The sequence below is a fragment of the Notamacropus eugenii genome, chromosome 1 (genome assembly GCF_028372415.1).
Source record: "Notamacropus eugenii isolate mMacEug1 chromosome 1, mMacEug1.pri_v2, whole genome shotgun sequence".
NCBI classification, from domain to species: domain Eukaryota; kingdom Metazoa; phylum Chordata; class Mammalia; order Diprotodontia; family Macropodidae; genus Notamacropus; species Notamacropus eugenii.
The window spans coordinates 40629432-40656182 of NC_092872.1; the positions used below are offsets into that span (position 1 = coordinate 40629432).

A 26751-nucleotide genomic window follows, 5' to 3' on the forward strand; every position below is an offset into this window, starting at 1 on the left:
AAAGCTCTTACTGCACTTGGCAAGCACATGTACTCAGAACTGAAATGTGAAGTCAGATTCTCACTTCTCTGAGATTGTTATTCAGTCACTTTTTAGTTGTGTCCAACTCTTCATAACCCAATTTGTGGTTTTATTGGCAAAGAAACTGGAGTGATTTGCCATTTGCTTATCTGGCTATTTTACAGATGAGGAAATTGAGGCAACCAGGGTTAAGTGACTTGTCCAGGGTCACATAGCCAGTAAATATCTCAGGCCAAAGTGAGTTCCCTTGGCACTCTATCCACTGTACCACCTAACTGCCCCTCCTGAAGATTAAAATATGCTTCGCTGAAAGTATTTGCAAAGAAAACCAGCTTTTATCTTCATGATATAAACATGCTTCTCATTAATCAGATACGGTAACCAGCTCTAAATTGTTATTCGTTTTGTTTTTGGCTCTTCCACATCCATCCTGGTAGGTATTTCCCAGAGTTCAGGACAGGAAAATTACCTTTATGTGGGGAAAAAATAGAAGTCCCATCCTCTTCCTGACTTAGCTTTACGTTGCATTTTTTAAATTAAAAAGTCTTTAGATATTTTAAAAATTAAAATTATGTACACAGATACACATTTATATATTTATGTATATTGATATGTTTTAAAATATGAACATCTGATTACATGGGATGGGATTGCAGGAGTTGTCCTCCATAGTCTGCCATTGAGACTGAGCTCTCTCCGAGTCCACAGAAAGGATATAAAAGGGAAGGGGCATCACAGATAAAAAGGAGAATCACCTGTCTTTGGGAGAATATGGCAATGACTATTATTTCAAGTGGTACTTTGTTTATAATAAGACTGGGTCTACAGGAAGAAAAAATAATTGTACCTGGCCTATTGTCTATGCTTCATCTTTCCCTTGAGATTGCTTTATTCCTCCTTATTATCTAAAGATAAGTACAGATGACTACAGCTGGCAGCATTTTAAATGATAGGAGGACCCAACTGAAAGTCCAGTTAAGTAGATAGACCATATGACAAGACCAGTACTTTGAGTGCCTGGGGCATGGTCCCATCATCCTAATGGTAATCCCATGATTTTTCACTATACTTCTGAATTAGGTTCCATCCTGACGTTGTCATGGTCTTTCCTCACATTTCTATTTGATGGAGAGAATGGTCAGTTGGCATAGCAGAGTAGCACCAGAGGGCTATTGAATTTGGGGCTATCAGGAATGGGGTGGTGAGGAACAAAGTTTGCTGGGCTTTGGGGAGATCTGCACCTGGCTCTTTTCACCCTGAAATTCTCAAGAGTACCCAAATCAAGAAAAAAAAATACATGGAGAATGGATGTAAGAACTATGAAGAGAAATATGCTTCAATTATTCTTAAAATTGTGTAGGAGGAATACTATCTTAGTTTTATAGAATGAAGCTCCCCCAGTGTCTGAACTATTCTCAGGGAGAAAATCAGGTGCTTAAAGAGAAGCAGAGAACGGAATCAGCTTTTGTGGAGCACCTACTATGTGCCAGGTACGGTGTTACATGATTTTTACAAATATTATAGCATTTGAAGCAGTATGAAATCTTTCATACCATTAAGATGATTCTTGGTAAATCCTGTTCTATAACTTCAAATGGTACCTTGTAGCCTCAGGAAATAAATGTAGTTTACTTAGAGTCCCTGATTCGCTTTTTGGGAGTACACAGTGTACTAGGAAGACATGCCCCAATGAGGATAATGACTTGTAAGTCAAATGGTAGAGGCTTTAAGGAGGAGAGATTTGTACTCATTTTTATGTTCTGAATGTGTATGTTCTATGAAAATCAAGCCAGAATGATGCAGTGGAAAGTGTGCTAGATTTGGAGTCATAGGTCCTGGGTTCTAAAGCTTCTTGCTTATGTGACTTTGGGGAAGTCACCTAATCTCTTCTGGGCTACATTCTTCTCATCTATAAAATGAAGGAATTGGAACTTTAAGGTTGCTTATAGCTCCCAACCAGTGATCCCATGATTCTCTTTCCCCTTGTTGGTTATCAAAGTCAAAGTAGGAATTGCCTCATGGAAACAGAAAGTTTCCTTTTAAAGACTAACACCTCCCCACAGTCAACACCTTTTACTATTGACACAGGTTCATGAAATACCCTTTGTATACCAGGTATTGAGCTTGTTTACTCATGATTATGATATCTGGGGGAAAACACCCTATTTGGTAGCTTTGGGAAGTTTTATGATCTTCATGGCCGCAGCAATAAAACTTTATTGCCTCGGGCAGGATGCCTCTTTTGTTTAACTGAAGTGCTATTTCAATGTCTACAGCCAGAGAAAAGATCAGGGTAATTTTTCCCTCCTCTCTATTTCTTCCATCCTCTTTTTAGCTCTCTCATCTTTTTCTGCTTTTCATTAGCTCCTCTCTTCTTCCTCTCTCTTCCTTCCTTCCTTCACCCTTCCTTTCTTGTAATATCACATCATGTAATATAATATAAATAATAAATATTATTAATAATAAAATAATATAATATAATTAATATAATATAACTATAATATAATTAATATAATACAACATCAGCATAATTCAACATAAACATAACATAATTAATATAACATAATATATAGTATAACATAATATAGTAAAACATAGTATAGCATAATATAATAACATAACAATACTAAGTGACCATGAACAGAGGGCAGCACTTGGATTCAGGAAGAACTGAGCTCAAATCCTTTATCAGACATTAGCTATGTGATCCTAGGGAAGTCACTTAACCTCTCTATGCCTCAATTTCCTCAGCTATAAAATGAAGATAACTTCTACTTCAGAATTGTTATGAGAACTAAATGAATTAACCTGTGTAAAGTACTTAGTAAACCTTAAAGTACGGTGTAAGTGTTAGCTGTTACTATCCGATGACATGTCATAACATACTGTGTTGTCACACAAAGTTATAGTACTGTTTTATATCATTATACCATGCTATGTTATACCATATATCACATTATATTTATATATCATATTCACTTCTATTGTTGGCATATGTTATATTTATATTTCTATAGAGAGATGTTAGAGGTGAGCATCAAGATGACTGCAAAATATTCATCATAAAAAAAATAGCAGCCCAATACTTACTAAGTGGCTCCTGCTTGCAGAGCCCTCTCCTAGGGTCCATAGAGATGCATAGTTTCCTTAGGCCCACATTTGCATCTCCAACTGCTGATAGGACATATCTACTGAGATATCCCCCTGGCATCTCAAACCTGATAAACCAAGCTTATTTGCCTTTTTCACTCCCACTCTTAGGCATTCCCAGCATCCCCGCTGTTAGCAGGGCTCCCTTCCTCCCTCCTTACATTTCCTTGTATCTCATTATTTGTGTTCACACTGTTCTTGAGGACTGAGACCCATATCATTGGCTCTCTTTTGGCTAATAAAGCTCCTTGCTCATTAGAAGGTGCTTAATTACTGTTTGATGTCATTGTTGGACTGAGTTCAGAGGCTTCCCCTGAGATCCCCAACTAAATGTCCCCTCCTAAACCTCTGTACCTATTTTGCATATATTTTCTATTTTGACAATTTGGTCTACGGACTGGGTGTTTCTTGAGGGAAGAGACTATTTCATTTTCTCTGTGTCCCCAATACATAGCACAGCATCTAGAATATAGGTTCTTGGTAAGTGCTTGTTGATTGATATAATGTGTTTTCTACCTTTGTGAATCTTATAGCCAGACATGTAACCTCTGGAATCTATGCTTGATTGATTTGATGTCTATGATAAATAGCATATTTGGCACATCAATGCAGCTAAATATATCATTTAGCATAATTATGCTTTATTCATATTATTCCAAGGCGGGGTTGATTGTTTCTATAAACTGGGGGACTTTGGATGCCCAAAAATATATTTGGAAACATGACAGCTGTGAGACCATAGGAAGTTGTAGAGATAGAAATATCTGACTTAACAAGATTCCAGGTTTCAAATTCCTTACAACCCCAAAACATTTATTAAGGGCCTCCTGCATGCAAAGCATGGTGGAAAGCACTGGGGAAGATAGGGAGACAAAGTTTTAATGAGATGTGATATAAAATATTATACAATGCATGCATTATCTGTAAATATGAATATCTTTCCCTTGTCTCCTGTTCTTCCTCTGCCACTATTGTTTTCAGCTGACTTCCCACTTCTGCTGCCTCATCTATTACCTATCTCCTTCCAACAATTTCTCCAGCTTGTAATTAACTGTATCTCTCCCTTGATGATACCAAGGCCATTTTGAGACAGGAAGGGGGTAGTCTCAACATAGCTGGGTGAAGTGGGGCAAAAGGGATATGTATGTTCTCTGTGTCTTATGGTAAAATGAAATATGAATCAATTTTTTTCATTGAAATCACACTAAGATGATATTTAAGTTCCTAGTCAATACACAAAATTGACCTAGATGACCCTATATAGTTTCAGTGGAAAAATGTATTCTGAATTTTAGATGACCAGTATATGAGTAAACCTTTGGACCATGGCCCATTTCCAAGTCAAAGATAATTTCATACTTTTTAATGTAGTTTTCACGTTATTTTGATTCAGAGAACTTATTACTAAAACTCTTAGAATTTTGACTAAAGAAAGGAGGATCAATGCTTATGCCTGGCTTATCACCAATGATTAATAGTGCCATAGTAAGACTACCTAAGGGAAGATCATCATAGATTACAGATTTAGAGCAGAAAGGAACTGAGAAGTCACTGAATCAAACTTCTTCATTTTACAGTTGAGGAAACCAAAGTACAGAATGGGTAAATAATTGTTCAGGGTCATGCAAATAGGAAGCCAAGAAAAATTAGAGTTTTATAAAGCAACCAGCTGCTGTATTGCCTGTTCTGTGGTCCTACTGTACTCTTGAAACAATTTGCCACTTATTTGTTAAAATAAAACTTGTTTTGTTTCTTTTTCCCCTGCAGAAAGTAATGAGAATTCTGTATTTTCTCTGCTAATTATGTCCCTAAAATATGACAATCTGCATCATGCATCATGTAACAGATTAACAAACAAACCAATATTTTAAACATGACCTAGGTTTGAGGATGATTCAAGTATAATGGGATATATGTCTGGATACATGTATGTATATATATATGCATAGAATCATATGTGTTAGTACGTACTTAACGGGATCTCTGATTTCATCAGCTCCTGGTGAGTAATTTTCTTTCCAAAGCCAATTCGTATTTTGTCTGCAACTTATAGTCTTATTTGCCTAGGGCCCTTAGAGGTTAAGTGACTTGCCCAAGGTCCCCTAGTTAGTGGTAGAAAAAGTAGATCTTGAGCCCAGATATTCCTGACTCCAAGGCCAATTCATTAAACCATACATTAAATCATTCTGCCTATAGTAGTTTTATACTGCTTGTTTTCTCCCTTGGTCCACCCACTTATAACAACAGAGTTGGAACGCAAAATTGGCTTGGGTATTTTTGACCACCATTCATGTGCAGTGAGGGGGCTATCATTGTGGCTAGTAGAGGACTCTAGAAACTTGAAGGTTATGCCAGCTTGAGGTCTGGCAAATCTTAAAATACAGCACTCATTTCTCTGCTTCAGAATTTTCTACAGGTTTCCCTATAAGTGCTTTCCGTTTGCCTCCACCTTGCCTTGGCTACCATACATTCCCTCAATATTTAATCCACAAGAGCAATTTTGATTTCGTTGTTAACATTGACTCTAGAACCGAGGCATGATGTACTAAGTAGATAAAACAGCTGCACCCACCTAGAAGCTTAGAGGAGATTGGTCCATTTTCTTCTTGTTCCATGCTACGTATCACTCAAAAGACTACGATGCACACTTTTCTGTGAGCTGAAGTAGCCACTTGAGCCTTGCTAAAAGTAAAAAAAGGCTGTTTTGTTTTTAAATTTCTTTTAGTTAAAGAAATGATCTGATCTTGGACATGACAAAAACGTTCTCTTATTTTGAGATGATGTGAATTACCCTTTTGAATTCAGCCATATTCATTTACAAGAATATCCTCCACCCCCTTATAACAATGAATTAAAAAAAGCAGTTTAGAAAACAATCAGCTCGATGGCTTAAATCTGACATAGGTGATGTTGCAGGGCTGTGGCTCCCTAACTCTGGAAAGAAGAAATTATTTTTCATCTTTTCTGTGGTACCAAACTATGTCATTTTTATTGTGTGCCATTCAGTTAGTTTTATCATTCTTTCAATTCACATCTTTGTAACCATTGTGTATACTGTCTTCTTGGCTTTATACTCTGTATCAGTTCATATAAATCTCCCCATGTTTCTCTGCATTTTTATTTTCCTGGAGCAGTAAAGTTTCATTGTATTCATGTACCATACTTAGTTTAGCTGGTAGGTAGTGGTTGGGTATCTACTTTCACTCCTAGTTTTTGGTTCCCACAAAAAATTGCTGTATGAATATTTTGTACTGTATGGAAGGACATCTTCCTGTCTTTGACCCCATTGGGGTATATGCCCCAATATATAGTAGAATGTATAGGTTAAAGGTCATGGATATTTGTCATTTCTTTAGCATAATGCCAAATTGCCTACCAAAACTGTTGGAACAATTCACAGCTTATAGCTGGGGAGGAAGCGCATGTAATGGCGACGTCTTTGCTGCTCTGATGTATCCATTTGATTAATCCATATAAAGATGCCATTCATTTTTATCATTACAGCTTTCTTTGTCTTTATAATTTCATCATTCTTTTCCTATGATTCAAAATCCCTTTCAGGTTTTCCACTGGCTAGGAAAAGTGTAGCTTATGTATAGTCAGACCAACCTTGGTACAGACACTGTGGATCCCTGGAACCAACCTGTCTAGACAAGTGAATTCCCTTTTGTATGAGTTGACTTCGCTTCCTGTTATTCTAGAATTAACCCTATGAGTTTTGGACCTGTCTCAGATAACCGCTTGAAATCCTTCATATGAGTAACTTTGTTGGCTTTTGCCCATGTGTGGTTATGTTTCTGTATTTGGTTTTTTTGTTGTTGTTTTGGTTTGGTTTGGTTTTTACAATACAGGCAAGGCAGAAACTGAGACTATGATGTAGTAATAGCTAATAATAACAACTATTATTTATATAGTCCTAGGCACTGTGCTAAACATTTTATAAATTTTGTATCATTTGATCTTCACTACAGCACTGTGAGGCAGATGCTGTTACTATCCACACTTTACAGTGGAGGAAACTAAGGCAAACAGAGGATGAGTGATTTGTCTGAGATCATACAGATAGTTAAGTAACGGAGGCTGGATTTGAATTTAAGCCTAAGTAACTGAGGCTGAATTTAAGCTTGCCTGACTTCAGGTCCACTGCACTTTCCCTCAATTATGGAATATGATTGATGTGATTACAACCAGGGGTATGCCAGAGCCATCTTTGCTAGCTGATTATTCAGTTTTCAGTGTGAGCTATTATGCCTCAGAAATCAGTAAACTCTAAAAATCAGGACATCTAGGTGGAGCAGTGGGTAGAGTTCAGGTCCTAGAGTCAGAAAGGTTCATCTTCCTGAGTTTAAATCTGGCTTCAGACACTTACTATCTATGTGACCCTGGGCAAGTCATTTAACCCTGTTTGTCTCACTTTCCTCATCTGTAAAATGAGCTGCAAAAGAAAATGGAAAACCACTTCAGTGTCTTTGCCAAGAAAACACAAAATGGGGTCATGAAGACTTGGACATGATTGAAGAAATTGAACATCAAAAAATCAGGATCTGATTTAGTTTTGTGGATATTTTAGACTTAAGAAAGTGAAAGAATGGATGCTAATGATGCATATCAGGTTTAAAAATGTGTTATATGAACAATTGCCCCCTCTCCCAAAGAGCTGGTGGTTAAACATTTGCAGGGTGGTGTGGTGGGGGGAAGGCAGAGGTGGCACTGAAAAGGAACCCAGACTTCAGATATCAGCAGAATTGCAGTAGCTCAAAAGAAACATGAGATGCACAAATTTAGAGAGATCACCACTCCAAATGTTCTTATAGACTATTTGTGCCTGACCTGAGGTAGAGGCTTCTGAGCTCTTATTGGTCTCATCAGCTACAGTTGGACACACTTGACCCCAATGTAGTGAAGTAATTTTGATCCTTTTTGAGGAACAAAGAACAACGTGTATATCCATATCTCTTCACACAGAAACATACACACCCATATACATATATAGGAGATTAAACTTACTACTTCTGACTTTTAATTGATATTATAGAGGAAATCATTATTTTGCCATAGAAACAAACGTTATAGGTATTTAATTTTTTTTGCATTTGAAAATAAAGTCAGCCTTATATTTTGTTACTTGTAAAAATAATAATAATTAGTTTCATGTGATTTTATGGTTTATGAAATATTTCCCACACAACAAACCTGTGAAGTAAGAGTTACAAGAATTATCCTCTCTCCCTCCTCCCTCTTCCTTCTTATTTCAGAGATGGGGAGATTAGAGTCCATATATATGTATATAATGTATGTCTCATTCAGGGTCATGAAGTTACTGTCTGAGTCAGGGTTTACAGTGAATCTCCGGCTTCTGCCTTTGGTTCTGTTTTCTCCTATTACTACTGCTATCTTTCTGTATGATTTGCATTAGTTCCTTTGACATGGAGCTAAACTTTCCTTCCTAATTGCCACATTTTGATTTTGCCTGTGGGAGGAAAGGTTGATGAGTTAGCTAACTCTCTGAGTCCCTCTATCTAGCAGTCAGTGGGGAAATCCTTGGCATGAATGTTGTCGGGGTGAGAACTGAGAACTCATGCTCAGAGAATACTGGGCTAGCATACTCTGTTCTGATCTTTCTTTTACCCTGCTCACCCAACTCGTGTAATACTTTGAGCTCCTTCTATCAAAGGGTTATTTACATGCTTTATATATTGTTACTTCTACCATACATCTAACACCCACTCTTTTTTCTCCACTCACATAGCCCCAGTCTAGATGAATCGTTTGTCAGTCCTTACTTCGATTGTGTTTGTAAGAATGCAATTTTATTGATATCTTTTGTGTTTACGTGACCTATAGTTTTCAATAAACCTCACCACCTTCCCTATAACAAAGAATAACTAAAAAAGAGGAGAGAAATAGTTTAGCAAAATTAATATATTGAAAAAGTCTCTCTTGACTTGATTATTGCAGTAGCCTTGACATGGGTTCCCCAGTCTTTAGTCCCTTCTCTCTGTAGTCCCTTATTCATTCAGCTGCCAAATTAATCTTCTAAAAGTATGAATTCAACCAGGTTGCACTCCCATAAACTAATAGGAAATGCATACACTGAGTGGGAAAGCACCTTCTTTCCCCTCCTTTGCTCCAGGGTTTCTTCTTACCTCCTGACTCCTCCTTTTGCCCTTTAAAGCCTTTCAAGATGTATTTCCAAATTTACTTCACATTACTACTCTTTTCTGCACTTTTTTGCCAACCAAAGTGACCTATGTCCTGTTGCCCTTTGGTGATATACCATCTCCCATCACCATGCCTCTGCAAAGGCTGTGTCCCTCATGCCTGTCATGCTCTCCATAATCACCTCTGCTTTAGGGGTTCTCTAGTTTCATAATAAGAGAGATACTGGTAGGCCAACATATTACAATATATATTAAGGTTAAATAGTTTTAAAGCCACCCAATCACTGCCTGTAAAAAGGCAGATTTGTGCAGCGTACAGTCTGTTAAAAGAAATGCTACCAAGGCCTTAGTTCATGTGCAGTTAATCTCCAAGGGTGATTTGTTTACTGGGTTCTGCTGCCAGACATATGTGTTGCTTTTTTAGGGGCTGAGGGTTAGTGATGAAGCAATTTATTATGTTTCTGTTGCAAAGCATATCAATTTTGCTCATGGAAAATTTTGAGTGGTTTTTCTGTATTGCTCATCTTCCACTCCCCCCATAGAAAGGGGGGTTTCCTCTTCCTTCCCTGTTCCCTCCTGTTTTCTCAACCCCTTCCCCCCTCCTTAGTAATTCTTGTGTCACTGAGGCAAATCTCATTAGGGATCTACCAAGGTCATAGAATGACATGACTGTGTAATTATGTTTTTCGGACTGAACATTACTCAGAACTGCAAATGGAAATTTGCATTTAAATCAGAGAATATTAGGAAGGCTTGAAAGTGGACACCTCTTGGCTTCTATGAGAAAGCTGACTTGGAGGGTCCAGAATTTTTGGGTTTGTTTCTCACCCCCTTGAGTTTGCCAGCAATTCCTTTGGCAACCAGTAAACATTACCCTGAGCATGAAAGAGCCATGGGACCCTTTGGTGCAGAGCCCCCCTTCCATTTTTGGCCTGAACTCTCTAAATGGGCTATTGACGGCTGTCCCAAACCCAGTGGATAATGGGGCAATGCTCAGCTTAACAACTACGCTAACCCCACTTATGCAAGAGGCAATTGGCAGCATAATTAGGCTCTTCATGAGTTCACAAAAATGAGATTATCATGATAAGCATCATCATAAATAGTACAATGGGAAGCTCAATTACATAAAAGAAAATGGAGGTCATATAATGGCTGCTTAAGGAACAGAAGGTCTACCATGTGTGCCTAATGTTGAACAAAAGCATGTGTGGACTCTTGATCTTAGGCCAAAAGAATTCATCCTTGCAAAATGTCAGTGTGCAATGCTGGTAAAGTCCCTGGCATCTTGCACTGTCTTAAGAGCAATTAATAATTTTTTAAAGCAAAGTAAAACTCAGTTGCCAGCATTTCACTGGTGGGGGGTAGGGTATAAGGGAGGTAGAAGAAAGAAAAAAAGAAGGTAAAAATGATCATTCTTTTACTTGTTTGTTTATTTTTGGGGGGCACCCTCTCTGTTCTGAAATTCAGGAAGAATAATGACCTCATATAACTCGGGCATCTTTTGGAAACCTATGACCTCATATAAACTCATACTCTCCAGGAAGTCTGAGTCAAAAGGGGGCATAGCAAACACAGCTATTGATCACACAGGGTAGAGGAAGGGGAACCTCATCAAATGCCATAAAAATATTGGAGTTTTGGAGAGATGGATTGATCTAGACAAATTTCTAGCTTCTTATCATGTCTGTGTTTCTTATCCTGAGTCAATAGTGACCCCAAGGTCTGAATATCTGGAGCTGATCTTTTCATTTGTCTCAGTTCCTTACATTTTTGGCACTTGTACCAAAGTAGCCTAAATTCTGGTTAATGATTTTTCTTCTTATTTGGATTTCACATTCTCTGCCCTCACAAAATGGGTCCTTCCCACACTTAAATATTTGCTTGATTTCCTATAAGTGAGATGTCAGCCCCGGGCAAAATATGATAGGTCTCTCAGGAGGCTTGAGACATGTGAAAACCAAGTAGTAACAGATACCTGTATTGTGACTAGGTGAGCCCTCAAGGTCCAGTGTTTAGTTTAGTACACATAAGTTCTCTCCTGTGTTCACTGTTAGGGTATAAATTGGTCAATAAGCATTTATTAAGCACCCAATATTTACCAGGCACTGCATTAAACACTGAGGATACAAAGAGTCTATGCCCTGGAGGAGTTTACAGCATAACATGCAAATAATCCTATACAAACAAGATATTTATAGGATGAATTGAAAATAATCAGCAGAAAGAAGGCACGAATTAAGAGGGATTAGGGAGGACTTCTGTAGAGAGTGGGATTTCAGCTGAGACTTGAAAGAAACCAGGAGGCAAAGATGAGGAGGAAGAGCATTCCATGCATGGGGGAGAGCCAGAGACAATGCTGGGAGCCCAGAGATGGAGTGTCTTGTTTGAGCAACAGCGAGGAGACTATTTGCATTAGAGGCATTTGCACAGAAAGATTTTCATTCATTTTTCTAATAATTAAACCTGGGAGTGAGGATTTTCCTTTGTTTTTCTGCCTTCTTTGGAAGAATCTCTATAATTAGAGCAACCTAAAGGCAAGGGGGTCAGTTCCTCCAGAGTACCCAAGTTTAAGAAAACTCACAGATCTATTTAGAATTTGTATATGATAGGCAAATGCCTTAAAAATTTCCATGAATACTATTAATACACTCTGTAACAGAAACATCCCAAATCACTTCATCAGCTAATCTACTGCCCCTAAAACAGAGCAATCTGTGCGTCTGCTAGTAGAATACAGTAAACAAATCACCCTCTGAGGTTAATTGGACATGCACAAAGGCAGTGTGGTATAATGGATAGGGTACTGGCTCTCAGAGATAGCAAGACCTGAGGCCAAGCCCTACTCATCACATAGACTCTATGTGATGACAGACAGATCACTTCTCAGTGCTCCCACACAATTTTCTAAGACTACAAGTGCCAAGCAGCTAGAAAACTTTTTTATTGTTTTGAATTTCCTACACCAATGAAATCACAAGTGTGTGTGTGTATATATGTACATATATATACACGCATGCATATATGTATATATACACACATACATATGCATACATATGTGTGTATGTATTATGAAGCCAGCTAGTAGGATGAAGAAACAGAGATAGGGAGAGGTCAAAGGAGACACTGAGAGCAATAGAGTTCAGAGGTGGAGATCTAGTCTTTCTATAAACCAGCAGATAGATGGATAAATGGATTGATAGATGTATTTATCTCTTTTTTGTTTCTCCTCATCTTCCTCTTTTTGCCTTCTTCCTTTCCTCTTACTTTGTCTTTTGCTCACTGCTTCCATCTTTCCCTCAGTTTAGAATAAAAAATTGATATTGACGGCACTTCAATGCCAACAACACTCCTGTCTTGCAACTATCCTTTAGTGCAAATGGAACAAGCATCTCTATTTTAAATGTGAGCAGACAGATGCTCAGTCAGTCAAGTGACTTGCCTAAGATCTCCCTGCTAGCACGTGTCAGAGGTGGCATTTGAACTGAAATCATTCTGGGCTCTAATACCAGGTGGCCTTTCTGGGGGAGCAGAATCAGATCAAATCTGAGCCCCAGAACTGTAGGACTGAGGCATCTCAGAGAAGGCTATCTATGTGGCCTGTGATCACACTGACTTAGAGGCTACACCAACCCAAAGGACATGCACTCCAATTTGTGGAGGTTACTTCCTCGGCCATTAGATTTTCTTTTCATTTTGGCAGAAAGTCATTGCATTGAATGAAGATTTAGAACCTAGAATTGTGGAGTCATTCAAAGGATAGATGTTTTCACTTTCATTTCAGTCTGAGTTACTTATTAAGTAGCTGCTATGTTGAAACTGTTACTGACCTGTGTCTCATGGTGAGAGACGATATCTACACATTACACAAAAGGCAGAAAGCTTTCATTTTTGTTTGTTAAACCCACCAGTCACTTGTGGAGAAAGTCTATATCATGCCAAATAACTGGTCTAACTTATTTTCTTGATGTACTTTTTGTTTTGAACTCATATAGACATAGTCTGAGAAGGCAGTAATAATATACTGGAAATGATTTGAAATTTGAAAGCTTGGATTCAAATGCTGGTTATGTTTCTTTCTATTTATGGAATCTTATACAAGATATGTTCACTCTCTAGGCTCCAGCTTCCTAATCTGGAGAAGGAGGAGATTGGACTAGATGCTCTCTCAACTGTAATACTGTGTTCTAAACTCTAAGTCTTGTACAATAATGTGTTTCTTTGGTGATATAATTTTTACCTCCTCCAAAGTTTCAACTATCAGCTTCTGTGTGACTAGCTAAGCTCTAGAGCCAGAAGGACCTGAGAAACTGTCTAATCCAACATCATCAGAGGAAGGAAGGTTGTGATTTGCCTAATGTCACAGGGGTACTAAGCATCAGAGCCAGGGTTTGAACTTGGGTCCTCTCACTCTAGAGAGCCACTGCCATTCCATTCTATCACATTGCTTCTTTGTTCTTTTTTCCTGGGTTCCATCAAAAAGATGGTTTCACCTTTGATTTTGCTAATCCAAGTGAAACAGCACAGCAATCATGAAAGATGCAGAAAATGCAAGATCTTGTTGAATATATTGTAGGTTGGTTATAAAAAATTGACTGATAGATCAAAACAGACTCTTAGGGGCTCACCTCTAAAAAGGAATCTCTTATATATGCTAAGATCATATGAGATTATTTGATAAGTATAACCATAAAGATAACTCTGTTCATTGAACCTTTGATTATTAATATTAAGAAAAAGAACTGTGGAACTAGAAACTGGGAGCATGATGTAGCCTGTTGTATCCTGAGACTGATGTATAACTTTTACTGGCTTTAGCCATGAATTCCCACTGAGCAAGATGCATCTACAATCACATCTCTACAAAAGAGAGACTAAACTTACCAAAAGAAACTCCATAGTCATTTAGAATCATAATAAAAGATAAAAGAGGAAGATCTGGGATCTACAAAATTAAAAATAACACTGTAGAAGTAAGACATCAAGAAGATAAACATGAAAATTGGCAGTATAGAAAAGACAGTGGAAAATCTCAGTGAATCTATGGACTCTACAAAGAATGAAATAGCAAAGAGAGAACAAAAGCCAATGTAGTCATGGAAAAAACAAGTAACAGGAGAAAATTTGTTTTAAAAATGGGAAAACTGAAAGAAGACAAGATTGCCAAAAACTAAGTTAGCCAACCAGTCAACAAGTATTATTAAATGCTTACTGAGTCATTTACAATCTGAGAATTACTAGTCTCTAGGAAAAAAGCAAAACAAAACATGAATAACAAAGAATCTGAATACCACATTTCCAGAAAATGAAAATTGCCAGGCAGTACGAAAACAGAGGGCTGAATACAAATCTATAGAATCTTTAAAATGAGAGCAGAGAAGTCCTACGTTTAACAGAGATCTAATCTCCTAGTTTCAGAGTTGCAGTGCTGAAGAGAGGAGATTGAAAGCAGCAAGGAGGAAACAATTCACATATCAAAAATCACTAATTAAAATAATATCAGACTACTCAATGATGATAAAAAAATGAAAGATAAAAAAGATAATGATAAAGATATGAAATACGTCATGCCAATCACACAGGAAAAGAGATCTGTACCCCAAATTAACCTCTGCTGTAAAGCAGACCTTGTTTTATCATGACAAAAGATGATTTCAGAAAAAAAGTAATTTTTTCATTCAGTTAAATTTAAAAGAGATTTAGAAAAATTCTTTGACATGCAGACTGGTCAAGCAGCTAAAGTTTAAGAAGATAATCTTGATCTGAATGCAAGTAATGATTAAAGGTTGAGTTAATGCCTATGTGCTATAAGGAGGTTATAAGACTGTATCTTTTAAATTACACTCCAAATAAGGATAAGAATATAAGGATTGAAAACCTGGAGGCCAGGAATTTGAAATGAAAATTCTTTGATTATCAGTCAATAAGCATTGAATAAAAACTTAGGCTCTGTTGAAAACTGGGCATATAAAGATCAAAGTGAAACAGTCCTTGTCCTTAGGCTCATATAAGTTCTATTAAGGGTGATTGTCTGCGTATGCATGTATATATGTATATGTACATATATATATACATATGTGCAAAATGTGTACAAAATATGTAGGAGGCATTTAGCAATTGGGGGAATTGGGAGAAGTGTCAAGTAAGAGATGGGTCCTGAGCTGAACTTTGAAGGAAATTAGGAATCCTGAGAGGTATAGATAAGGAGGGAGTGTCTTACAGTCATTGGGACCAGACTGTACCAGCATGAAGATAGGACAGAAGCATCAAGAAAGGCAATTTTTCTGGACTCTAGAGGAGAAAAAGAATTAAGCTGTGTGGAGGATTGAAGGGAAGAGAAGGAATAAGCAGTGAACTAATAATTCTTGAATTTGTGCCGCAGGAGAGGGTTAATCAAAGAAAGAGAAATTATGATAACATTCTCATCTTGGCCATGTGGAGAAGAATTTTTTAAAAAGAGAAATATTGTTAAAAGTAAAATTCCAAGATAGTGCTTTGATGTTGGTGGGAGAGAGGACTGATTCTATGATTCATAATAGATTGTTGTACTGTATGAAAAAATGCTTCAACTCGCCAACAATTTAACAATAAGAGGAATGCAAATCAAAATAAATAGAATTTTACCTCATACCCAGCCAATTGGCAAAGAACGGTCAGTGTTGGAGGGATTGTAGAAAGACAGATGAGCATATAATGCACTGTTGGTAGAACTGGGATTCAGTCTATCCATTCTGGAAAGCAATTTGGAATAATGTGAAGATACTGACAAAAATATCTAAACTGTTTGACTGAGAGTGAAGGCATATACCCCGGTAAGGTCAATGATAAAATTAGAAGTTCTAGGTATCCCAAACAAAAGCAATTATTCACAATTTGGACTGTATTTAAACAAGTTATGGTACATGAATATAATGAAATGTTACTGGACTGTATGAAATGGTGCAGATAATGCAGAGAAGCATAGGAAGACTGATATGAACTGATACAAAGTGAAATAAGCAGAACCAAGAAAACAATACACGTAATCACTACAAAAATGTAAATGGAAGTAACACCCAAAACTCCATTGAAACTGAATATTATGAAATTATATTTAATTTTATTTCCAAAGAAGATATATTAGAGCATAAACTCCTTGAGAGTAGTGATATAAATACATTCTTTAAATGTATTTATATCATCAGCACATTGGTATTGGCACATGGTATAAGCTTAATAAAAACTTGTTGATTGATATGAGAAAGCATGTCCCTTCTTTGGCGAGGTGGTGTACTATGAATGTGGAACACAGCAGTTAATGGCAGACTTTTTCTAGATACTGGTTAGTTTTTTCTGAACCACTTTTCTTAAGTGCTAGTTAACTATGTGTTAAATAAAAACAAAAGATGAAAATAAAAATTTATTTTCAAAAAGAATGGATTGTTATAAAGCTAGAGATGCTTTAATTGTGTGAGACAGACTGAAATGAAGAGAAAAAAGGTAATATAATAGGGTCTAATAGAGGAAAAAACAGATTGAACACTTGCAATCTGGAATATATATGAATTTATTACCCATTAAAAGTACAGTAAAAAAAGAAAAAAAAACTAATGAATTGAAAATCACATTAAAATCACAGAACAACAAATTAATAATCCCCAAACTAGCATTAAAATAAGTCAATAAACATTTCTTAAACACTTACTAGAGACTAGAAACTATGCTAAACCCTGGGGACACAAACAAACAAACAAGAAAAAAATCAAAGACAGTCTTTGCCCTCAAGGAGCTCACAGTCTTATAAGGAAAGAAAATGAAAGCTGAAAAGTAGGGTGGCTGGAGATGAGAGAGGGAAAGTCCAGTAGGTATAACGTAATCCAGAGGAGTATAAGCAAGTAAGAATAAAGAGTCAATTTTGAAATTTGAAGATGAAATAAAAGAAATTGGAAAGAAAAAATAGAATAATAAACTAAAGGCTGAATAGCAGAAAAGATTACAAAATTGAAAAAAACTGTGCTGATTTGATTATTCAGAGAAAACAAAATAAAATTTAAAAGGAAGAATTCATGACAAGTGATTTAGAAACAAAATAAAGTATCATTAACTGCAATACAAATTATATCATAACAAAACTGAAAGCTTAAATTAAATGAATAGATAGCTATACAAATATAAAATACTCAAATTAACAAACAGAAATAGATAACTTATGTATTTGACCTCAGAAAAAAATTGAGTAAACTGTACATTATTTTCCATGAAGGAAGAGGAGTATTTTTGAGATCAGAAAGATTTATAAAATCAATCTTTGTAACCATCTAAGGAGCTAATTATCCCAGCACTACATAACTGTCTCAAAATAGAGAAGAAAAATTTGTCAAATGCCTTCTGTGAAGCAAATGTGTTTGTGATTCTCCAATCAAGGTGAGATTAAGTAGAGAAAAAGATATCAGTAATGGCCATAAAAACATCAAATAAAAATGGAAGTGATTATAGCAATTTATTTAAAAATTATTCATTGTGATTGTGATGGATTTATGCTAGAAATCTAAGGATGACCTAATTTTAGGAAGATAAATAAATCATTAATAAAAAATTCAAATGGTAGTAACAACAGATTCAGAAAACCCTACCTACCGGTGTAGCAATCATTCATGTTAAATACACTCAAAAAATTAAGAATGAAAGGATAATTCCTTAAGATGGTCAAAGTCACTTACCTAAAACCGTGAAGTAGCAATCCTTGTAATACAGCAGTACTACACAAACTTACCTAATATGACCACCAGTGAAGGAAGGCTAGCTATCCTTTGTCATCTTCAGATTTAACCAAGTATTGGAAAAGCTATCTGTAACAATGAGAAGAAAAACAAATTAAGAGGAAAAGGTATTGAGAAAGAATGAGAAAAAATATATTTATTGGTGAATAGTATATTTTGTTTAGAAAATTCTAGAGAATTAATGAGAAATTAATGAAGATAGCTAATTGCTAGAGCAAAAAAAGATATAGAATAAATCCAAAATCACCAGCATTTTTCCACATAGGTAACAATTACCAAGAGGAGATTGAGAAGCACCATTTATAATAACAACAAAATGCATGAAATGTCAGGGAACTCACCTGATAAGAAACTCATGGTACTTCTATAAATACAACTAGAAAACATTTTTCACAGAACTAAAGGAACATATGAATAAGAACCATTCAGTGTTCATTATTCAGCAGTAGCAATTGAATAAAAGTATACTATCCACATTACGCTATAGTTCTGAACACTCTACCCATCTACCAAAAGAATAATTTATAAAAGGTCATAAAATTTAACAACAGAATTCATGTGGAGAAACGAAGTTTCGAGAAGATGTATGGAAATAATGAAAATGAAAAATAATAGGAAAAATAATGAAAATAATAACGTGAAATAGACATTGCCAGAGCTAATATTTTAGTATAGCATAGTAATCATCGAGAAATGGCTTGTTGTAGTTGATTGTTTACATCTTAGCTAGGAAGACCTGGTTTCATAGCCCATCTCTGATATACTCCACCTATGTGACCTGGGCAAGTCTGATTTAACCTATAATTACTGCAGGAAAATCTCCTAGAATACAACTTGTAGAGAATCTGCCCATCTGGATCGGTAGAGTTTCCTCAATGGGAGTCCCTAAAACCGCTGGAATCACAGTAACTACTTCCAAGATTATCTTGTATTAGATACACCATTAAAAAAAGGTTATAACAGTAAATTATATGCAACACTTAGAAGTAGGTACAATAATTCAGTCTTCAATAAACTCATAAATACAAAATACTGCTGAGAAAACTAGATAGCAGTTTGTCAGAAAATAGGTTCATATTAGCGTGTTGCATCATATAGTACCATAAATTCCAAATGGATGAACTAAAATTTTATAGAAACACAGGACATTAGATATCTCGCACCTAGAGATAAACAATAAATTCATAAACAGCTATGATATGGAGAATGTTGTAAAAGAGAAAATTGATTACTTTGTGATTTGCGTCAATGGAAGGAACATATATGATTGGTGACATCACAGTTCCATTGATTTACTGAACAAGATAAAAATCTCATTACAACACATCTCGTTCCTCAACAAAGCTACTTCAATTAAGAATGACCAAGGTAATTAAATTTAGTACTTTTCATAGGTTCTTAGTTAAGGCCATTTTAGTCTAGTCCATTTATTTTACAGAAGAGGAAACTGAGACCAAAAGAGGTGAATTGATTTGCCCAAGATTACACGGGCAGTAAGCATTTTCTAATGCTTACTTGCAAGATTTGAACTCCCCTCTAGAGACAGTATTCTTTCCATTGTACAATGCTGTTTCATTTTCAACCATCAGCTAACTCTCAAACTTGCCAATTCAAACAAAACTTGCTTAAACTGCCCTTTGGAATACAATAACATTAAGAAAAAAAGAAAGATTCAGGAGAGAGGAAGCAAAAAGGGATTGGAGATGATATGTCTGACACCTTCTTTCACCTAGCATTAGGAATAATAATATTTGTGTAAGTTACCTCACACGATTGCTATGAGGAAAGAATTTGATAAACCTTGATGGGATACAGAATTGAGATGCTAAAGAAAATCTATCGATATATTTCTGTAGATAAACAGGATTTAAACTTTATTTTACTACTGGGTCTTACAGACCCCAAATTTCATTTCTTTTATATACTGGCAATAGCAAATTTCCTTGACACAAAATAATATGGAAATGCTGGTATTTTTATAGACATCATAGGATTTAGAGTTGAAAGGGTTCATCTAGAGGTCACTTAGTCCAATTTTCCAACTCCCCCCCCCCCCTTGTTTTTTACAGATGTGGAAAATAAGTCCTAGAAATGATTTGAGAAAGGCCCCATAGCAAATGATGAAGCTGAGATTTGAACCCAGGTCCACTGACTATAGCCTTCAATTTAAAAACAGAAGCATTTGAATTTGGTCTCTACCAGTTACAGGTCTGAGTGATCTTGGGCAATTTTATCTTCTTTGGATGTCAGCATCCTTATTTGTAAAGTAAGGACTAAACAACATGAAGTCCAAAGTACTTTACAGCTCTAAATTTCTGATTCCATCACCCTTTGACTTCAAAGGCTTTTTAAACCTTAAAATTTCTACATAAATGTAGCAGCAGGCAGCTACGTGGTACAGGGGATGTGTAGTGCTGGACCTCAAGTCAGGAAGCCTGGATTCAAATCCATCCTCAGACACTTACTAGCTATGTGACCTTGAGTAAGCCACTTAATCTCTCTGTGTGTCAGCCTCCTCACCTGTAAAATGGCAGTACTAATAGCAGCTACCTTCCTGGTTGTACTGAGTCTTAAATGAGATAATATTTACCAAATGCTTTGTGAAACTAAAACTACTATATATGTGCTGGTGAATATTCATTTCATTTTCATCTTTTTTTGAATTCAGTTGGAAATACTCCTGGTACAAGTCATTATGCTGCTTTACTGCTTTCTTTTGTGTTAAATGTTTTGTGGACTATTATACAGTTGAATAAAAAATTGCTTTTGTAATTGAATAAAAGTACTGGGTTACAAGCCCATCTTCTGTAGAATTGTTCAAAGTATCTTTGAGGCAACTTCAATAGCAAATGTGATGATAGCCATGACATGTATCTGCTCCTTTTCTCACATGGTTTCAATTTTATCCACTAGATTTTTAGGTTGTGAAAGCATTTTATTTCACATATCTTACATATTTATTACAGGCAAAAAATATATTGTTCTTAAATTTTTATGGAGCAGTGTTATGTGTGGGTGATTATAATTACTACTGTTTATAAAGAGAATTGTGAAGTGAATTTGTACCCCGCCCCCCATTTTTCAGGAGAAATATAAATGGCTTTCTGGGTGACCTGAGTCAGAGTGTAGGTGCTGGGTGTTACAGGGGAAAGAGTGCTGGACCTTTAGCTGAAGGGCCTGATTCTGAATCTCTTTTCTGTGGCTTCCCACTTGTGTGATCTGGGCAAATAGGATCTGGGCAGCAGCTTCCTTCTTGGTTAAAAGAAAGGAGAGGGGTTATTGGAGGAGGTGATCTTTAAGGTCCCTTCCAGTTTTAAGTTTATGATTAGAATTTCTGTGTGAAAAGTGGCAGCCCTTTGAGAGGCATGACAAGTAGTGACCCAAATCTGCACAAGTTTCTGGCTCCAAATCTTTAGTAAATGCTTCTTTTCTCCTTTACCTAATAGGGCACAGAGTTTGTTTTCATTCACTCACAAAGGGTAGAGTTCCTTATTTCCCTTGGCAGTATCTATGGCATGCAATAGAGATCCTTCAAGTATTAAACTGGAAAGAAATGGAGAGCATGGCTTATTCTCTATTAGCTGCAATCCTCTCTTTCTCTCTTCTTCCCTGCCTTCTGAATAATAGTTTTCTAGTACAATTCTAGATTGTCTTCTAGAATAGTTAGACCAATTAGCTTTTTTGTTGTTGTTCAGTTGTGACTCCTCATGACGCCATTTTGGGTTTTCTTGGCAAAGATCCTGGAGTGGTTTGCCATTTCCTTCTAGAGATCATTTTACAGATGAGAAAACTGAGGCACATAGGCTTCAGTGACTTGCTCGGGTCATATAGTTAGTAAGTATCTGAGGGCAGATTTGAACTCAGGAAGATAAGTCTTGCTGACTCCAGGCTTGGCACTTTGTTCAATTTGCTACCTACCTGCTCATATTCTTAGCTCTAAGCTTAGGAATAAATATCTGCGTGCCTGCTTCACCATAGCCCCTCCAGTTTTGATAATATTTATCTTAGATTGTTTTGTCATTTGCAATTTTATCATCTTTTTCAATTTGTTGGTAATAAGGTAAAACCTTAGATTTAATTTTATTTCCCTTACTATAAGTGATTTGGAATGTTTTCCCAATCGTTTTTTGATCATTTTCTTTTTCTTCTCAAAACAAGTGAGGAGCAGAGACCATTCCAGGCAAAGGGTCATCCTGGGCATAGGCACACAGATGAGAGATGAAATGTCTTGTGTGCAGAACAGCAAATAGGTCAATTGACGGGAAGATATCATTCTTAAAGTCGAGTAATGTGTAAGAAGCCTGGAAAAGTAGGTTGATGGCAGATTTGGAGGGGCTTTTAAAGGCAATCAGATTCATTTCTCATTTTATTCTAGTGACAAGGAACATCACTGGAGCTTCTTGAATGAGGGAGTGATACAGTCCAATCTGCATTTTAGGAATATGATTTTGACAACTGTGTGGAGGATGAACCAGAGAATGGAGATACTTGAGGCAGGGAGACCCCTCATTTTAATAGGGCAAGTGAAAGAGGTGATGAGGGCCTACACTAGGCTGGTGGCTATGAAAATGGAGAAAAGGGAATAGATATGAGAGACATTGGCGAGAGACCATCAATGAAGCTTGTGAAAGAGAATCACTCATTGTAGCAACTTGAATGAGGGCTTTCAGTATGACTTTAAAGAGTTTTAAAAAATGAGATTGGATCAGTTGCCTTTCACTTCCTAAATTTGCTGGAAAAGGAGCGTATGTCTGTGGTAACTCTGCATCTTCTCTTGGGAAGGCAAAAGCGGAAAGCCTCCATACTCAAATGAAATTGAATGGGGCATGTTCTACCAAGACAGCTGAGGTCTCAGGAAGGTGAGAAATTGGAGGGGGATATCAGGATCCTCCAAATCTACCTGCAAATTGAGGCATCAGGGTGGCAAGTCTTTTTGGTTTTACCTTTTGTTGACCAGCGGTTGTCCTGTCTCTGACATACTAATAATATTTATAATCATGCGTTACATATGTTATCTCATTTAGTCCTCATGATAACTCTGTGAAATAGGTGCTATCCTTTTTCCCATTTTACAGATGAGGAAACTGAGGCAGACAGAATTTAAGTTGCTTGCCCAGAGTCACAAGCTAATAATTGTCCAAGGCAGGATGTGAACTCATGTCTCCCAGGCTCCAGGTCCAGGGCTCTTTTCACTGCATCATCTAGCTGTCTCGTGGGCACAAGAGTAAAGCATGCTCCTACCTTTCCCAAGAATTTTAAAATACTGATTGACTAGAGAATAAATCTGCGTATTACCTGCCACCTTCATATGCTACCTGTTATCTTGCATCCATATGTATGCTTTGGGGTCTTTGAGAACTATAATTACTTGAATGAGATATAAAGCACAGGGTTACCTAATTCAGGTCTACCAAGAAGGAGGGGGTGTAGAAAGGGTCTTACTTGTTGTCTCAGGGCCCTTTGGACCCAAGTGGGCACTTACTTGAGAAATCGTAATTTCAGGAAGACAGAGAAAATCTTCTCACCTGAATTTAGTGGTAAAAGCAAAAAGAAAGTGAGAAACAATTAAATCTGCATGACTTTACAAGATAGTAGCAGTTTAATACAGACGTGAATCTTCCCAGGGAATTGTGCTCTAAATTGGCTGGCTGTTGCCAGGAGGATAGACTTGGGTTATTCTCTCAAGTGAGGATTAAAGGCCTCTGATGGAGGTTTCTTCCTTAAAATTAAAATGAAAGCTTTTCCCCTTGAGATTCTATATATGAATATTAACTCTGATTCTAGAAGGAAAGAAGGAATCAACTCGCAGTGTACTGTGATCCTAACTTGAGATGGAAAGGCCTGAATTATCAATGGCGCTATGCATAACTGTGTTATGCATGTCCACATTTTCTAGCAAACAATATAAATTCACTTGCATTCTCCAGAGGACGGATTGTGATAAATCGGCAATTTATTAGATATGGAAGTATAAGAGAGATAAGAGTCAAGGATCAATTTGACCTTCCTAATACACCTTGCACGCATCTCCTTTCTTCTGACACCACCATCATCTTGGTTCACTCCCATCTGGACTATTGCAATAGCAATAGCAATAGTTGGTCTGTTGTTACAAGTCTCTCCCCAATCCCATCCATTAACACTCAGCCATCAAAGTGATATTCTTGAAATTCAGATCTGAGTACATCACTCAATAAACTCCAGTGACTTTCTGCCACCTCCAGGATCAAATATAAATTTCTGTTGGACTTTCAAAGTTTATCATAATCTCTCCCTCTGACCCCTAGCTTTCCAGTCTTCTTATAACTCTGACACCCCCAACATCTACCTTGGACTCTGTAATCCAGTGACATTCTCTTCCTTGCTTTTCCTCCTTATACTGGTTGACTCCATGCATGGAATGCTTTCCTTCACCTCCAACTCCTGGCTACCCTGTCTGCCTTCTAGTAAAAGCTAAATTTCCTCTTTCTGTAGGAAGCTCTTCCCAGTCCCATTTAATTCCATTATCTTCCCCTTATGACAATTTCCAAGTTATCCTGTATATTGCTTCTTCGTACATAATGAGTTACATGTTTTCTCTCCCATTACATTGTGAGCTCCTCAAGGGTAGGAACTGTCTTTTACCATTCTTTGCATCCCCAGTGCTCAACAATGCCTGGCACATAGTAGGTGCTTAACAAATGTTAACTGACCTCTTGACTGACTGAGGTTGTAAACCTGGGAGACTGAAAGGATGATGGTGTGTTCATCCTTTGTTGCCAAAGACCATGCCATCAGAAAAATGATGACATGACTTGCACTTGACTTTGTTTTGAGTGAGGGAGGGCTGTGCAGGTCACCGGTCTCACTTCTCCTCCAGAGCCATCTGAATCCAGTGACCAGATATTCATCAGGATGACGGGAGATGACCCAGGATGAATCCATTGGGGTTAAGTGCTCTATCCACTGCACCACCTAGCTGCCCCTGATAGGATGATGGTGATCTTGACAGAATGCTGGTGCTCTTAACAAAAGTAGGGCCATTCAGAAAGAATGGTGGAGAGAATATAATGAACTCTGTTTTGGATATGGGAAGTTTGAGGCACCTCTGTAATATCTAATTAAAGGTATCCAATATATGATTGATGTTATTGTGCTGGAATTCAAGATAGAAACTGGGGCTGGACATTTGCATCTGGGAGTTACTAGCTGTTGAATCCATGGGAGTTTGTAATATCACCAAGAAGGAGTATATATAGAGAAGAGAAGGTCTGAACCCTAGGGTAGGTAACACTGTTACTGAGGTTTTTTCTTTACAAAATTTTCCCCTGTAATTCTGAAGCAGCCATACAGTACTCCACCCACCCCACCCTCCTCTCAAGTACATTTACCTTGAATTGGCAGCAATATTAGAAATAAATATGTAGAAACATATTTATATGTATGTCCATATATGTATATAAACCACATATACAGATAGGATATTATAGTTTAAAATCATAATTTCTTTGAATTAGTTTTCTTTCCACACAAAAAAGTTCTGTGATAGAAAAATAAATTAAATACTGGATCACTCCAATGTAGATCTTTCAGCTTATTTTTACTTCTGGCTGTAACAGAGCACTCTCTCTCAGCTGATAATTGCTTCTCAAGTACAGTACTCTTTCTGCTGGGGAAACATGCATGCCCATAGACCTGGAGTTTACGCCATCCAATTGCAATTGTAAGAGACCTGAATATTTGGGCTATTTATTAAGAGAGGGATGGAAAACTTGTGCAAACTGAAAAGCTATTTGAGAGCTGTCCATCCAAGAAAGAAAAAAGAAAAGCAAACATTTATTTTTAAAAATTGAGAGAACTCTGTTGCAGCTTTTACATGGATATAGGAGTAGAGACATCTCTGTCAAAATTACATATGCATTGGTAACTTTATCTGAATGGCCATCTATGCCGTTTTCTCTCTGAGGAGGTAAAACTAGGCCTTTGGAATGATGCTGGCCTCATTGGCATGCAGCCTTTTAGGATACTGGCTACAGGACAGAGTGCTTTGAGTTTTTTGAAATATTTTTTGAAAATTCCTGCATTCATTTTGATCATTTCTTATGACTAGCGACTTTATAAATATGGGGATGTTTAATCTCGTCTAGTTTTTTTGCGTTGTTAAATATGCTCTGGCTTTACCCAAATCAGAATCTGAAACAGTAAATGAGGGATGGCATGACTGTGTGGACTTAGGGGCCTTTGAGCTTTGACTTGTAGTGTTAATTCAGATTCAGCATAAAATATGCAGTCCATTTATAGGCCTTCCTTGTCAATGGAAGGATACAGACTTTTAGGGTACAGACTTCCCAGCACAGATGGTGTCTTATCCAGTTGTCTTCGGTTTCACTCCCTTGCTTCTGAGAGTCTGCATGCTGCCCTGGATTTCCTTTTCATTGCTTCTCATGACTTCTCTTGGAGGCAGTACGGTATAGTGGTCCCCCCTCTGTTACCCCCTCTGTGCCTTTGGCTATGTTCACTGAGCATTCCTAGAGCTCCATTTCTTTATCTGTAAAATAGATGGCTTCTGAGGTTCCTTGTAGCTTTAGATCCATGATCTTCCTTGCTATCTTCTTTCTTTCCTCCCTCTAGTCTTTTCCCTCACACAATACAGAATAGCAGTCAATTTGTAAGGAGGAGTC

The 26751-nt window shown here is 37.0% G+C and overlaps 1 protein-coding gene across 2 annotated transcripts in view; it reads left to right on the forward strand.

Annotated features, from left to right (window-relative positions):
• The window catches only part of GLIS3 (GLIS family zinc finger 3), a 592145-nt gene that overhangs the window by 229652 nt on the left and 335742 nt on the right, over positions 1–26751 (forward strand). The window lies entirely within an intron of this gene.